Raw genomic sequence first — 16,456 nt, 5'->3', positions numbered from 1 at the left:
CTGCACTGGCTACGCACAAGCCACCACAAAGCAGCCAGACAGCAGTGACTCACGTTTTCCACACACTGTGGAGCAATAGAGATTTAACCTAATGGAAAAGCTTTGTGTCCTGTTAGCTGCGTCTCAGCTTTTGTACCCTGATGACAGAAGACTACCTGGTGTCTAGGAACTGCATTCCCAACTCGCACAAAACTTTAAGCCTGAAATCTTAATTTAATTTTATTTTTCTGTTAGTGCTTTTTATTGTTTCAGGACTTCTAGGATAATTTATGCCCTGTTATTTGACTTTATTACACAAGATGCCAAGATTTATGTTAATAGAGGAAAATGCATTTAAAACGTCTCCTAATATATTTCCCTTGAAATACATGAAGATTACAGCTGCTGCAATAAACTCATAATCTCTGAATGCTAGAATGGAAATGTTTGACATTAACAGGCTGCTTTTAGAAATGAAATATCGGTAGTGAGGACATTGAGAACTTACAACCAACATATAATTGTGACTGCATTTGAACGTTGCAAGCTATTTGAGATTCAGGGGAGAAAAAAAAAAAAAGTTTTTACACATGCCTCAACACTTCTTGATGTCAACCAGAAACAGACAGTGGAATTCCAGAGGGAAGGTTGCTCCCATGGCAATGTAGAGTTGACAGGAACTAAGGAGCATGTGAAATCCTGTGAAAAAGTCTGATCCCCCCTATTTTCCAATCTCAATGATTTCCATGGAAATTGAATTCTAGAAAACACAGAGAGATTTGTATCTTGACGGCACCACAGACTTTAAAAATCTGGATTGGTGTGGAACAGCTTGGGGAATAGCTGGGTTTGAAGTAGCACTGCATTCCTGATGGAATGTCCTAGTTAAATATCTGACTGGAAGACTTTGAAAGTGGACAGAGCCATCGTACAGCCTTTCATATGTATAATTTCACTACTTTCAGAGTGTGGAAGCAGGCATTTCATGTTACTGAAGTAGCAGATGATGAAGAGATGAAAAGAGGTAGTCTCTGAACAAGATTCCCTTCTCTGCCACAACAGTTTGACGCCACTAAGATGTTACTAGCTTATCTCAACATAAATCTGATGTAGTAGAGCAGAGAATTAAGTATGGGTTTAGAAAAATGCTGGGCAAGTTTGAAATTAAAGTGTTACAGTAGAGCTGTAGTTCATGCTACTGTTAGCAATCCTTAGTGCTTAAATAAGACAAAGATCAATTTTGTACACATGAAACTCCCACTGAACCCCGCTGACAGTGACAAGGTAATGACTAATTGCTCTAAATAAAATATGATTGCCTGATCTGAATTTCTTTTTCTAAGAATCTAGACACTTTTGGTAAAAATAGGGTTGTTCAAATCCTCCCTTGAAAAATGAACTCAGGAGTGTTGGTCTAAGCATAAAAAAGACCTTAGAACTCCATTTTTGAGCTGTAAAGCCCTATGATAACAGTCACTCACCTGTTAGGAAGGTTTATGCTTACATTCTAGGCATTAATTGTGCCATTTATTGTAGAACAGAATGGTGCTTTTCCCTTGTCTTGGAATACCACATGAGAAGGAAACCAAGCTCAAAGTGGTTCTACAACTTGAAGGTGAACAACTGGTTTCCTACTTTTCAAAGGTTCACATACAAATATGACCCTATGTCACCATTAAAACAAAAAGCCAAAGCCAAAACTTATATTTGCCTTAATAATATTAATAATTTGCAACCTTTTTTTATAAGGAAGTAGATTTAGTATTTAATTTAAGAATCAATTTCATCTCTGCTACACAAATATCAAAATTGAAACACCCCATGGACCAACCAAGTTAAAAGAAAATCATGCATTCTTATCACCTGTTCATTCTTCTACATATTTAGAATGACAATAGCAAACGTCTGTTTGAGTAAAGGTCAAAGTAATTTCAAAGAAATCAATAAAACTCAACTGCTGCTAATTCCACAACTTAAAGCAAAATTTGATCCAATAATTGTTAAATGAACACCCTTAAAATAGGAAGTAACAGATTCTAGACACATGTATCATCAGTTCAAATCCAATTTTACCTCTTAAAGCATCCTAGCACAATGAAAAAACAGTCATGAGAGGAACTGTTCGGTCAGTGAAGAGTATAGACTCTCTTTCACCATTTATATTGACTTTAGTGGGTGTTTTCTTTTGTTCATCAGTAATAAAGTTTGTAGGTTCTTAATGCAAATTCCTTTTTATGTTTGCTTCAGGCATTTTGTGTGCCTCATTCTATAAAATCTAGAATGATCATTTTTATTAAATCTCCCTTTCTAATTGTTATGCACTGTTAACATTATTTTATTTATGTTATAGAAGACTCAGAATTGGTTCTTTGCAATATAAAAATATGAAAGAAGACACAGCCCTATCCCTAAAAATTTATGAGGAAAATGCTAATATGTTTGGGTTCATTCTGTTTCAGGAAACTAAATTTAGCCTTTAATATTTGTTAAAGTTAATTCACAATGTTACGGAAAAAAAAATGGGACCAAAAAAACAAAAAAAGGTACTAAATAGAATCTTAGATGGGGGCTTTATCTAATTTACTAGGATTTCTGAATATGTCATTTTTGAACTTTGAAAGGGATAAATCAAAAGACATCTTGCTATTCCAGTAATGCTGGGAATTATAATTCTTCACTTATGAGCCTAAAAAAGCCTACAGAGTAAAGCATCTATTAGCACAATTTAGTCAGTACAGATTGAAAGCACAGATCACAATGTTAATCAGCTCAACAAAGCTGCTGCATTATTAACAGTCACCAAAGACCTTCGTCATAACAGTTGTACTAAACAAAGAAGATGCAAATAAAGGGATGAGTTGGATGAGTTTTATAATTGTATTTGCTTCTTGGGTGTTGTATTTTGTTTTTCTTAAAAAAAAATAAAAGGGATCTGTATATTGAAGTGTTTCATTTGGAAGCACATTGGATTAAGTGGAATAGATTCAAAATTAAAACATATGTTAGTCTGAGTCTTGACTACAGTGGGAGTTGAGAGCTAATTCTCTTCGATGAAACACAGTGTGCAGAAAAGTTTTACTTTATAGTTTTCTTTCATTAAATGAACTTGTTATATGGAGGAATGTTTCATAAAATTATTTTTAATCAAAAGTCAATTTATGGTTGAAGAATGGTTTTGACAGCAAATTTATGACCAGCTGTAATTAACCATATGGAATCTTTCTGTACGAAGACCTTTCTTTGAGAAGCAAAGACCTTTCTTTTACTAAACGTGTTCACTACTGTAGCATCAAATGTGTTAAGACCATTTTTTCTCAGGTACAGCTTTACAGAACCAGATCCAAACTTAATTGCAGAGTTTTCACCTTCTCCAATCAATGAGTCAGATCTCCAATATACAGAAACCTCGTTACCAGGACTCTGCCTTCCTCCCTCTGTCCAGTACATCAACTATGGCAAAGGTCTTGAAAAAATAATACGCAATCATGTAACTAGAGGTTGGATAGCAGACAAAGTAATTTAAACAAGATACTGTGGGCAACCTAAATGCTAAGTACTTGAAGCTTGGTTTTAGAAACTCAACAAGAATATTAATAACATAATACTTTTGTAGGTGTCTATAATTGCCTGTATTTAAAAAAAAAAAAAAAAAAAGGATGTTCCATTAATTTTATGATCATGAAATACTTACAGATTTAGATTATCTTCTATGCAAATAAAGCTGTTATGTGTAAATTGTGAAGTGGAGATATAGACACACAGAACAGCAAGAGAGCATGGTCACAGAGTCTAATCCTTCATGTCATGAATCCCCTATAAGTTATTTGCCTTCTATACGAATAGTGCATTAAAAATTGCCTCACTTACACATTGTTTCCAAATTTTAGAGAACAAATAAGCACAGTATTTGTGGAAGACATTATACAGTAGAAATCAATAGTAGATTACTTTGATAGTGTGACGATAAAAGAGATTAAGATTATGAAAAATCTCAGGAAATGCCAAAGATGCTTCTTCAGTCAAAGATTATTCCCCGGTTTAAGTTAAAAAGGATGTAGAAGATTGCCTCACCTCTTCCTGTGCATTTGTCGTAGTGCTTTTAAGGTACAATACTGTTATTTAAATCAAGCATAAGTATTTCTAGGAGTATTATCATCCCTTGAATACCTGTGTGTTGTCTGATTAACACTGAATCAAGCTGCATTTGTATTCCTTGGTTAATACTCTTTCTTTGACTCAGTCTGAAAGTACTTATTGAATATCTAGCAATGTGCTTATGGATTTTAAGGGGTGCTTTGCTTGCAAAAGAAATGAGGAAAACATGTGAGGATTTGGCCATCATGCATATGTCAGATATTCACAGATTGATGTTAACATAACACATTCATCTTCACGAGTTTGACAAGCAGATCATCTAAACATGCTGTGACATGCATCCATAACTGAATGACTAAAATGCTCACTCTAACCTCAAATTACTCTAATTGATTGGTTCTTCTATCTATAATTCAAGAAAATGGCTCTGCTTTCAGGAATGACAACTGAAAACTGGGAGAGTGATATCCATGCACCTGATTTTCAGATTGTCTAAGCTGCTGTTCTGACGACCTCTGAGGCAAAGTCATGAACCTGCTATTTCATGGTGATGCTGTGAACTGCAATTAATGCTGTCAGAGGAAGCAGACAGTTCTGTTCATAGACTGCCACTTAGTCATGAAGCTTTTGCAGCTGCACAGTAAATAGCTCTCAAGCATGCTTTTGGAGGTTAATTGTCCACCACAATAATTTTTCAGACATCACATTATGTACACAATCCTTGATGTACCTAGCTCTTCATGCACCCTGCACATATATATTTACCCACAGCACCCATAACCCAGATTCAGGTAGGCCAATTCAGTTAGAGTTGCAAAGCACTCTCAAGCTAAAATGCACTAATGTTATTGGAGTGTGGGAAGGGGGATTCACAATTGCATGTAGCTGTTTCTGTTTTGTTCTGTTTTTGTTTCAGACAAAGTTGCCATCTCTGGCCTTGATATATCAAACTTCTAGAAGCTTAGGGCTGCTCTGATTTTGTTTCTGTTTCTAGTTTCCAGTTCAGGATGCTACATTTTTTGTAGAAAGCATGGATTTAAAAAGTAAAGCATATGTAAAAATGAGCTGGTAGTTAATGACAAACTGCAGTGAACACAAGTGTTTTAGGTAATTTGATAACAATGTTCCCATTCCTTTACTGAGCTAATACTACATAATGGGATATATCTGGTTCATTTTATGCAAGCAATGATATAAACATAAATATGTGGTTCAGTAAGATGTTTATGAAAACACAGTGCTTTGCCACAGTGATTGCCACTGTCTGGCATTTCACTGCTGTCTCCTTTTATTTGTAACATAATTACTTCAGGAGATGCCACTTCATGTCATTTTGCAAATGCCTTTAGTTAGGAGTGACACAAGGGATTTCCAGTGGAGTGGGAACAGGATGTAGCAAGAGGAAAGCCTGAATGCCTTTAGAGACCTAGGATCCTAGATGTGGATCACAGTACCCTCCTGCCACCAAAAATAGGGGCTAGGTCATCAAGTGGAAAGAAAGAGTGCAGCTGACATATTTAGTTCAATTCAAAAATTAAGCATTTCCTTTTTTTTTTTTTTCAGGTTAGTAAAGCCTTTTGTTTATACCTTTTACAGAATGATATCAAATCAGCAACGGAAAAGCTGTTTCCATTCACACTGTGTTTTCAGAAACAATTTTCTCCTTTCTTTTGGACCAGGCTGCTTGCTGACTTGACAAATGGCTTGAGCCTTTCTCACGCTGCCTCTTCCAGCTGTTTTGCTTACTAATCTGCTCACTTTTCTTCCTCTCCTCCTGTCCCCAGAAATACACTGCAGCATACCTCTTCCATCCCCACCTGGCTGTGGGAAGTTGCTCAGCTCCATTTACTCCCCATATTCTGCTGAAAAAAGGCTTCTCTGTCCTTCCCCCTCCAACATGTATGCATGTAAGTCCTAACTGGGAATATTTATTTTCCCTTTGATTAAGGAAGCTTTGTCAATACTTGCTGAGTTCCTGGGTTCACACACAGTCAGATAACACAGCGATAGCAGCTGTCATAACTGCCCCTCTGCTAGAAGCTGCAAAAGGCTCTGTGCATTATGGTCCCAGTACGTTGCAAATGTGGCTGGCTTATGGCATCAAATGCAGCACCTAAACAGCCTGTCTTTGATGTCCACATTTACCATGGTCTGGAGAAACACAGTCAAATGCTGTCTCCCAGCTGAAGGAAACTACACTAATGTGAGGGTTTTCAGTTGTAGGACTGCACACAGGGTGAAACTGCATGCTGTCTTCTCATGTTCCTCTGAGCCAGGTAGCCAGATTATCAGAGAGGAATGTTAGGGTGGATCTCCAGATACTTCTGGCTGTCCTCAGGATGCATCTATCACCATCTCATCTGTGCAGGGCCTGGCTGCTTGCTTACCTCTTGGAAAGAGAAGAGGCAGGCAGAGGGAGTGATAAAGGCAAACAGCCCTGCTGCTCAAGGCAGCAGCCACATCCTAGGACATTCCTTCATCAGCCGCCTTGCCCCAGGTCTGTCCACAAGGCAAAACATGAGCACGATGAAAGGGTAATAGCAATATACTAGAAAACCTGATTTTCTGTGTTTGTTCATACAGATGAGAGGAAAAAGAAAAAAAGTGAAACAAAAGCTCTGCAGCCATTTCAATGGGATATCTCTGTTGCATTCAGACCTAGCAATCAGTTTTTGTTCATGCATAGGCACACATCACTGCACCGGTTTTCACAAAACACCAGATGCTGAGCTGAATTGCCTCACGGAATCCATTAGCAATTCAGGAGATTTAGGAGGCTCTGATAAGAGTATGTACAGCAGCTCTGTAAATTGTCTCATTACACATCAATAAATGTTGAAGTAAGTAGGAGCTTGCATCTACATTTGATTTCTTCTCAAATACGTGGAATGGTTGAACATGTTCATTCTTCTGAATAGTAAAACTGTTGGGTTAAACCTTGCAAAAATCAGTAGGTTAATTCACCATCCTTCACTGAAGAGGCAGTTGTAAAGATTTAAAAAAAAAAAAAAAAGCTTTTTTTTGTTGTTTGTTTGTTATTTTGGCATCAAAGTTTTGGAGACTGCTGCTGACATTTGTTTATTGTGGTTTAAAATAGGTATTACTTACAATATACCTAATGCTTTTGTCAAAAGCTTCTTTTTATTATGCTGTATCAGCAAAAATAAGTAATAATTCCACCTGAAGCTGATAAGTTATAAATGTAAATTTAGAGAGTAGTTGTGGTTAACCATTTCCCCCTTGCTTTGTTAATTACTCTGTCCTGCTTAACAGATCGTTCCTAAGTCGTGCTGGAGCCTCTCATTGGAACCAGTCCCTTTGGTGGAAACACTCTTGGCCCCCTTTCAATGGAAGCAATATCATGATAAAATATTTACAATAAATTAAAATTAGCCAGTAGTAAATGGACAGAAAGTGACAACACATTTCCATGCTGGGTTCTCCATATTTATAGTTTTGTTGACTCTGTTTGATGCCAGGTGCTGTCTGCCATTTGAAGGCACTCCCTTTTGTGAAGAGCAGAGCTGGAGAACGCCAGAATCCTGGTACTGTAACAGGGCTACGGCTGTAGCACTCCACAAACCCAGCTTAGAGCAGTGGCCAGAGTGAAAGAGGGAAGGATGGGAAGGATGAGTAGGCCAGGATAGGATAGTACACACAGGGTGCCTGCATCAGGCTTCCCACCGTGTTAAACTCGGTGTGGTCCTAGGAATGCCAAGTCCTCTGCAGTAAGCCTGCCATCACTTGGCAAGAAGAACAGAACCCAGATCAGAAATATGTGTGAAAGGAGGCTAAAATATTAAAGTAAATTTTTCAAGGAAATCACATTTAGTGGATGTGCATTTCCCATCCTGTGATCTAAGTTTTTAGCCTGCTAAGGTCTGAGGAATTTGTGGTTTTTGTTTGGTTTTGCGGTTTTGTTTTGGTTTGGATTTTGCTGTTTTGTTTTGATTCTTAAAAATTATGGTGGGTTTGGATATTTGCCAGCAGGCTTTTCTAAGTAATTTTGTTAGCTTGATGGCAGAGGCTAAAATTTGCAGCTTTTAATAGCTGAAATGTTCCAGTATGCTCAAGTGATTTAAGTGCTTCAGAGATTGTTACCCTAATTCCTTGAGAGTGAAACGAGAAACTTTAAAAGTCACTTATAAGAGAAGAAATTACAGCAAATATGCATATGAATAACATCATTTACAGTTAAAGGATAACTAAACATTTCTAGAGATAGATATAAACCAGAACAATTGGATTCAATTCTGCCTTTCAGACAGACTGAGATCTGGTTACAATCTTTATAGTTGAAGCATCTTTCTAAATATCTCTGAAAGGAATGTACAACAACTCTCACTGTAATATCTGAGTCACCTTTCAGCTAAGGGAGTACAGATGTTCAGAACAGTTCAGCACTGTCAGATAACTTTGGTTATTGGTTAATGGTCTGCTCCCAGATCTGGTTCTTTGGTCATCCACATAGGATGGAGAAAAACCACTGGCTTCCTCTGCTCCCCTCCAAGCATGATTCTGGGAACAGTTTGCTCTGCATACTGTTCCTATAGATGAAGAATAAAGCATCATTCTCCAGCACCTCCCCATCAGCTCTGCAATCTCAAAGACCCTTAAGCATTCTCCTGTAACTCATGCAATATCCACCTGCACTCTTGTACTATAGAAGTTGAAAAGTCCAGAAAGTAACAGTCTGAAATTAATCAAATAGTTTACAACAGAATTTCATTGAATCAATTATTTCTACTGATAAACTGCAGGAAGTATGTGGACACACAGTATTCCACACAGTAAAAACTTGTTGAGCAGATTGGAAAAACAGATTATGATTATAGATACAAAAGAAGAGGTGACATTGTGACATTAGGCCATGAAGCCATACCTGTCTAGATTAGAGATTAGATAATTATGTTTATTTATTTTAATAAGCTATTTCTCGTCGTGTAAATTTATGCTGATCAGTAATTAAAGTAGCTGTAGTATGAATCTCTGCAGTTTTTCTTTAAACAAGCTTAACAATATTTTGTTGCCTATTCATTTCTGTCTCTTCACAACACTGTGTCAAATATAATAAAAGAAACCCTGTGGGAAACCAGGTGTGAAACTATTCACATCCAACGATAAACAATTGATTTAGTGGTTACAGCTCACTAGGTGTCATTTCAAAAGCCTTCTGTCTCAGTTGTTGGTAAAGATGTCAGAGAAGCAACCTGCACCTTGTGTCTGTTCATGGAAGAAAGACCACACAGTGGTCTCAAAGATAAGACAATCTCTAAAGACAATGTTTATTATCAACAGTAAAATGAGCAGTGATCTCACATCAGGGGAAGAAAAGACTCTTAACTGCAATTTTATCCTAATTTGGCTGAAATGATGAGAATAAATCAAAGAGATTTTAGAACAGACTGATATGCTTTACATCAGTGGTAGTATGGCAAGAATTGAGAGAAACACTGCCAAAAGCAGTAGTTTATCCCATTGAAAATAGGAAGCTTCCAAGACGTCTTAGAAGGTATTATTAATGGAGTGTGTTTAAGAAAATAATAACTGGGGCTTGGGGGAAGTCTCAGGAAATAATATGACTGTTCATATTTGTAATTATTCTGCTGGTTTGTTTTCATTTAATAGCAGTCAGAATTAGATAATGAAAATATTCTACTTCATAATGGAAAATTAATATGCGTCTATTAGGTAAAAGTTTGGACTATTCTGCAAGGTAATTAAAAGTGTAGTTGAAAGAAAAATAACTGAGGACCAACAGACCTGTGTTTTTCATCTGGTGAAGAAACAAGAATGTTCCCCAATATTCTGGAGGGGGAAGGAAAAAAAAAAAAAAGCATAACAATTCTTTGGATTTTTTTAAAGCATTTTTTTTAAATGGAAAAGTTATTCTAAAGATTATGCATAGTTGTACAGCATGCCTGATTTATAGCCCACACAGGACACCATAAGAAAGCAGGGCCAAATCCAGAGCAAGCATAAATCAGCTGTTAGCTTAAATAGAGCTTTGGACTAGCTGAGAAACTCATCCTTATTCCACTATATTGGTAGTAAAAGCAGCATGTCTCATTTCTTTCTGAATTAGCTCTCACTCTTGTAAAGGTTCTACACAACTTAAAAGTCCATTATTGTTCATAGAAGAAAGGCTTGTAATAATATATGTTATTAAAAGATAGGAGGGAAACAAATTCTGTAGGTCAGAACCTGTCATTGCTTGAAAAAGCACAAAGTCCATCTTCACTGAATTTGGATGATTTTCCTTAAGAAGTGAAGCCAGGGAAGATAGATGAGTCACTGGCTGAAGAGTTATTGTGTAATAATAAATATTGTAGAAGACAGAGAATCACCTTTTTACTGAACATTTCAGAAGTTTAAAGATATATGACCCCTGCCTTGACATTTAACTGGGGCAGAAGAACCCACTCCCGCTCAGTTATCTGGGAAACCTCATTAAGCTAAATTCTGCTCCTTGACACATTTCCAGCAGCTGTTGAAAGACCATATGGATCCCTGCATGCACCTTATAAGGCCTAGAGTTCTGCAAGTGCTTTACCACTAAGTAATAAAAAGCTCACATCATTTTGCACTTTACAAATGGGGAAATGAAGACACAGAGACATTATGGTCTTCTCCCACAGTGTGGCAGAAGCAAAGAAAGAGGGTACCTTAGGTCAGAGGCCACTGTTCCACCTTCAGATTGTGCTGCTGGTGTTCATAAACATTCATTCATTTCATATTAAAAATGTGTGATAGTGAAGGCAGTAGTAGCATTAATATATTTTTTTTTTCCTTTGCATTTTATTGCACACTAGGCAAAACAGGGAAATGCTCTGTCATCTGTTTGATGGATTACCTCTGCTGCCTGGTATGGAGTCCAGACAAGTTAACAACAATATTTGGGACTAAACATACTTTTGCGCTGTGGAAGCGTCTTCAAGAGTAATGATCACCCTAACATGGAGAAACCGTGTAAGGGTGATCACCTGTGTATCTACATGAGGCAAAGCATGTTTCAAGCTGTACATGCTCTGTGTGTGCTCACTTCTATACTGCAGTTAACTACTCCATGTAGAAAACATTCCTCCCGTGGAACACACAGGTCACATTGCAAATTTAATAATTTAATCTATAGTTTTATTCCCCTGCAGTATGCCTTTTTTTGCCATGAAATCTCTTCAGTCCTGCTCTGATCTCTCTGTTGTGGTCTAAGAAAAACAGTGTCTGGCTTTCTATGTAGTTTGCCTTGGGCTTTAAGAACTAGGTGCCTTCCTCATGTCACCATAAAGCATATCCTTACATTGCTTGGCATGGTCCCACAGCAGTACCTCAGCCCTTCCATGTAGAATAGGGTTATGCTCCCCTCTGTGGCAAACAGACCATCCTGTCTGTTGCATGTTTAAACCTTTTGTGTTAAACCAGAGATTTAGTTGTATGATTTCTGTTTGAGCTTCTTTACTTTCAATGACAAAACAAAAATTATAAAAGCGATCCCAACTCTACTGTAAATGCTTAAAAAAAAAAAATCCTTCTTCAACACAGTCAGCATAGATACTTCCCATTAACACTTAAAAAACCCTGCTTTTTGTGATGCTGTTTTTTTGTTTGTTTGATTTTTAAAAAATCTGAATAGGAAGGATCGTAACTGCAGCCTTCAAAGCACATTCTTTCCTTCAGATACAAATGATGTAATCTGACACAAAATAGAGCTGAAAAATGAATTGACTTGGCTGAAATGAGCTAAAAAATTGTGATGGATGTTTACTGAGCACAAGCAAACACTGTACGCCAGATTCTGTCCTTATTCTGTATGATAAATGATTGGTAATGGAAGCAGAATAAAACTGTAACATATCTTCATGCTTGCAGGGGTGTAAGAAAGGAGGAGATCCACTGAATAAAAACAGTACTTTAAAAGGAAAACCAAATGAAGGAACGTTATTGAAGTGGGAATTCACTGGTATAAAATTGGAGAAACCTAATGATAAAAAAGCTCTATGAAATTTGAAAATACAGAGAGTACTTCTTCACAGAAATACATCTTCACTGTATATTTCATTATGCCCCTGGGAGTTGCTTGTGTATATCATCTGCATAGAAGGGAATGGATTTCATCTTTGGAGTATTTTGCTGCTAGCTGGGAAATCAACAAAATGTTCATAAACAGTATCTTAGAGGAGCTACTAAATGCATTTCTCATTCCCTGGAGGAAGCGTTTCTAGCGGCAGCAGGCAACACTAGCTCTATTTTCTACCTTGTCTGCCTTTCAACTAAAAGTGAACTGTAAAGTTTGTGCTAGGAGCTAACAACTGGTATGTGGGAAAGCAGTAACAAGATTATATTCATTTTCATCCTTGGTTGAGATTTATTCCACATGGCTGTTGGTCAAAAGTTTTTTCCCATCCAAATGCATCTGGAGATAAGCCAGGATACTTGAGACTCATTACAGCTTGTAGAGATGGGTCTGCTGCCTATATTACATCCTAACTTGATCCAACTGGAATTTGTGACGTGGATTTGAGCATAGAGATTGATATGTCTTCTCCAGGTTGCCTGGTACAATGAGTTCATTGGAGCAAATGCACCTCAGGGGAGAACAGCCACAAAGCAACGGGATCAGGGTAAGACCATACCCAGTAGAACTCTCTCTCTGCCCCAGCTCCATCCCTAGGTCCACCAGCTGCAGGACAAAGCTTCAGATCAGTGGCAAGCCATTGCCTTCCTTCTGCTTGAAGCCTCACTTAACTCTTGGAATGGCTCTGTGAATGGCAATCAGGCCATCACTGTGATTGTGCTTGAGCCTGCTGTGAAGATAAGACCATGGTCTTGGCTCCACCGTGCAGCAGCAGTATGCTGCTAGTTGGGTGGCGTGTGGCACTGCGGTTCCTGCTATGTCAGGTCTGTGGGAGAACAGGTCAAACAGCACCCTCAAGCCCAGAAAGGTCCCTTGCTGGCTTATGAGATTCAAAGGGATGCAGTAGACAGTGGCTTTAAATTGTTTGTGTTCACTGTATTATAGGAAACGCGGAGGCAATAATTACTTCCCTGAGGTAATATCAACTGCCAAAAAAGCACAAAAGCAGAAGAAATTTGATCTGCCCATTTCCTGGTTTTGGCCACAGCTCATGAAATCACAAATATCAAATGCAGAGCCTGGATGAAAGAGCCATTCTGTTCTATCTACACACCTATTTCTGGTTCTTCATAGTTCATAAATAATAATATATATATATATATATTTGAGATTGGAATTGCTCAGGAGTTTCTCTAACCAAAAGGAAAGTGCTATTAGAGTATCTGGGGAGATGAAGAAGCAACTTTTTTTGAGTCACAACTGTGTTTTTGAAACGTGTAAAACTGAAAATATGTTCTTATGAAAACAGGTATATGTATACTTTGAGTTTGATCCTTTCCCTGGAGAAGTATTCAATAGCTTCAGTGATTTCCATGGAGTTATGTCAAATTATATGAGGCAAATATTTGCTCCAGGCCATTTTGCAGTCACGAACATCAGCAACATGATAAAGATTTCAGCATATTTCTGAAACAAAGGCCAGTGTCACTGGTAGACTAGTGGCAAAACATCATTCATAAATAAAAAGGTCACAAGTGACTGAACGGGATGCAAATGAAATATTTCACCCATTTGAAGCTTCATTCTGCAATCGATTTAATTGTATTCATCAGCCACATTTTCCTAACCTTTCCAAAGGTCTTCCTCTCAGAAGAAAGGCGCTTTTTTTTTTTTTTTTTCCCGTGCTGTGTTTGGGAACCTCAGAAAAACAGAGCCCTTCTCAGTCTCTAAGCATGGGTACACACTTGAAAGACAGACCACTGTTGCAAGAGGGAACTGAAGGCTTGACAAATACCTCAGACCAAAGAAACTGACCCAAACAGAAGATGATGTAATACCCATGTGTAAGTACAGATAGTAACATTAGAGATACAAGAAGTAGCAAACACTATCTCAGTAATTACTGATGGAGTTTTGATGCCTCACACACCTACTGTGTGAGCATGTACAGACTAGACACGTGAAGTCTGACCTAATCCAGAACACAGTGGCATCCTTGGAAAGAAGCTCCAAAGAAAATTAAGCGAAAGAGATGTAATCTTATAGCATCAAGCATGAAATAACTGAATTCTTGACTTCCTAATCATTCCTACCTTAGGCAATGAAAACAAGTTTATACTTCAGGGTCAGAAGGAAAATTTATCAGAATTATGGAAATTGATCATGATGTTTTATTTGTCTGCTATGTGCAGGAATTTCTCAGAATTCAGATTAATCTTTTTTGTCAGACATGAACAAGGTCTACTTATTGAATTAGAGCGGAAACTTTTAAGCCTGCTTTCCCAAGATAAAGAACTGTAACATAAACAAGAGCAGTTTTACTTAGTGGTTTAAAAAAACTATCTAATGCCCTGATTTGTGTTGGAATAGAGGTGAAATTCTCTACTTGCACAACACAATCCACAATGTAACACTTCTAAATCAATTACAAAAAACTGGAGCTTTTATACTATGTATTTTCCCCTCTTTCTCCAAACTATTAGTGAGCAAATATGAATGGACAGCACTAGAATCAAATATTAGTAGGGATAACCCCACATATTTCGTACAGTTATTCCTGTTCCCCAGCTGACCTGCTCTGCTTTATGTCAATGTCTATTTTAAGGGAGTAGGAACTGTCTTTCTGTACTGTGGTTTATGTAGTGTCACAAATGTTGATAGTGATCTCTTGCAGCAAAGGTTTCTGTTTGATCTCACCAGTACAAGAGTGGGTATGTTATTTTCATCAGGGTCTTTCCACTCACTTGATTCATCAGTTTTCTACAAAGCAGGATTGTAACTGGGCTGTGAGAACGGGGAAATTGTACGGGCAGAGTAAGATTTAGCAATTCCTTTATTTCCTGTAAGACAGAGGCTAGCTGGAGGTTGGCTTGTAATAGTTTCTTTTTACTTAAAAAGAAAAAAAAAATTCCTTCCAAACAAAGCAGGAAAGTTCCCATCCACATCCAGTTTTCCCATCCAGTTTGTAAAATCTTTAATAGGTGAGCTTATCTTTTACCTCCTCCCTCTTTAGTTTTCCACTAATTCTGTAACAGGGTAACCTTGTTCTGAGAGTAAATGCCCATCCATCCCACAGATAATGAATGTCCTCGACACACTAGCACATCTTCATTTTTCGCACTACTGTTGCTATCCCACTAGTCGCTCAAAAAGCAAAGTTAATGAGAAGTGTTTTGTCTCTGAGCAATTTAAGCTGAGGCAGATAAACTGTGGATGTTAGACTCTCAGAGATTGTCCCAAGCTGATGTTATAACCTTGTTCGGTCAATACATCTGGTGATATGCAAGCTCTCCCATAGCAATATCCACAGAAACAGTTTAGTTTTGGTTCATGCAGTAGGATTATGAATCTGTAACACCACCACTGCCACAGGTGGGTATTCTCCTAAGTGGGCTCTGACTCACTTGTCATTTGCATTTCTGTAAGAAGGAAAACCCTTAGGGATGTAAATCAAAGGTATTAGTGGGAAGAGACTCATATTCATCTGCAGGAAGCAAGCAAGCAAAAAAAAAGTAAAAATGCCAGTGGCCTCCTATTACAACATCTGCCTCAAAGGATCATTTGAGCATTATTATTGGGCCATAGTTATTCCCAAGCTATTCAGCTTCTTATGGGTGTGAATTTAGTCGTGAGATCCCATATGAAGCCCCCTGTGGGAGAGATGTTGAGAGAGACTAAAGGCAGGACTCTAGCAGAAAGCAAAATTTAACATGCCTACTAGCTCAGGTTTACATGAGATGTCTATACTCTTCATGACCAGCCAGAGCTCTACAAAGCTGCTTAAACAGTCATCTATTGCCACCTGAGATGCCCTGCCTGAGACAGGCAGAGGAGACTGTTAGGTGAGACAGGACCCATCAAACACCCGTGACTTTCTAAGACGTTGTCACAGCCACATAATGTACAATAGGGAATTTTTAATGCCACTTCACACTTACATTCAGCCAACTGATTTGAGCCCTAAGGCTTTCCACTGCTCCTTATGCAGGCAGCAAAGCAGTGAGCACAGCCCAGAAAATAAGTGGTACCGGTCGCCAAAGATTGGAGCAAACAGCACTGCTTTTCTTAAAAGATTTTCCAAGACGACAATTTTCCTGACAGATTAATTGCCTCCCTGCAACTGCTCCCAAAACTAAAGCAGAAACTGTGTACCTCTGTGCCCCATGCTTTTCCTGTTTTCCTACCCTTTTAGACCATTTCTGACAGACAAGTCTGTGCTCAAGTCCAGCTTAAGGCCTAGAATACGATTTGATATCTTGGGATATTGAATTGTGACAACTAGCCAACTTATTTTCCTCACTCAATTCCCAT

General features: G+C 38.0%; 1 protein-coding gene across 5 annotated transcripts in view; it reads left to right on the top strand.

Moving 5' to 3' along the window:
* Nucleotides 1–16,456, top strand: part of RERG (RAS like estrogen regulated growth inhibitor) — a 109,227-nt gene that overhangs the window by 48,412 nt on the left and 44,359 nt on the right. The window lies entirely within an intron of this gene.

Source organism: Anser anser (genome assembly GCF_964211835.1).
Source record: "Anser anser genome assembly, chromosome: 1".
NCBI classification, from domain to species: domain Eukaryota; kingdom Metazoa; phylum Chordata; class Aves; order Anseriformes; family Anatidae; genus Anser; species Anser anser.
The sequence above is the reverse complement of the archived record's forward strand: the minus strand, read 5'-3'. Positions and strand labels throughout refer to the sequence as shown.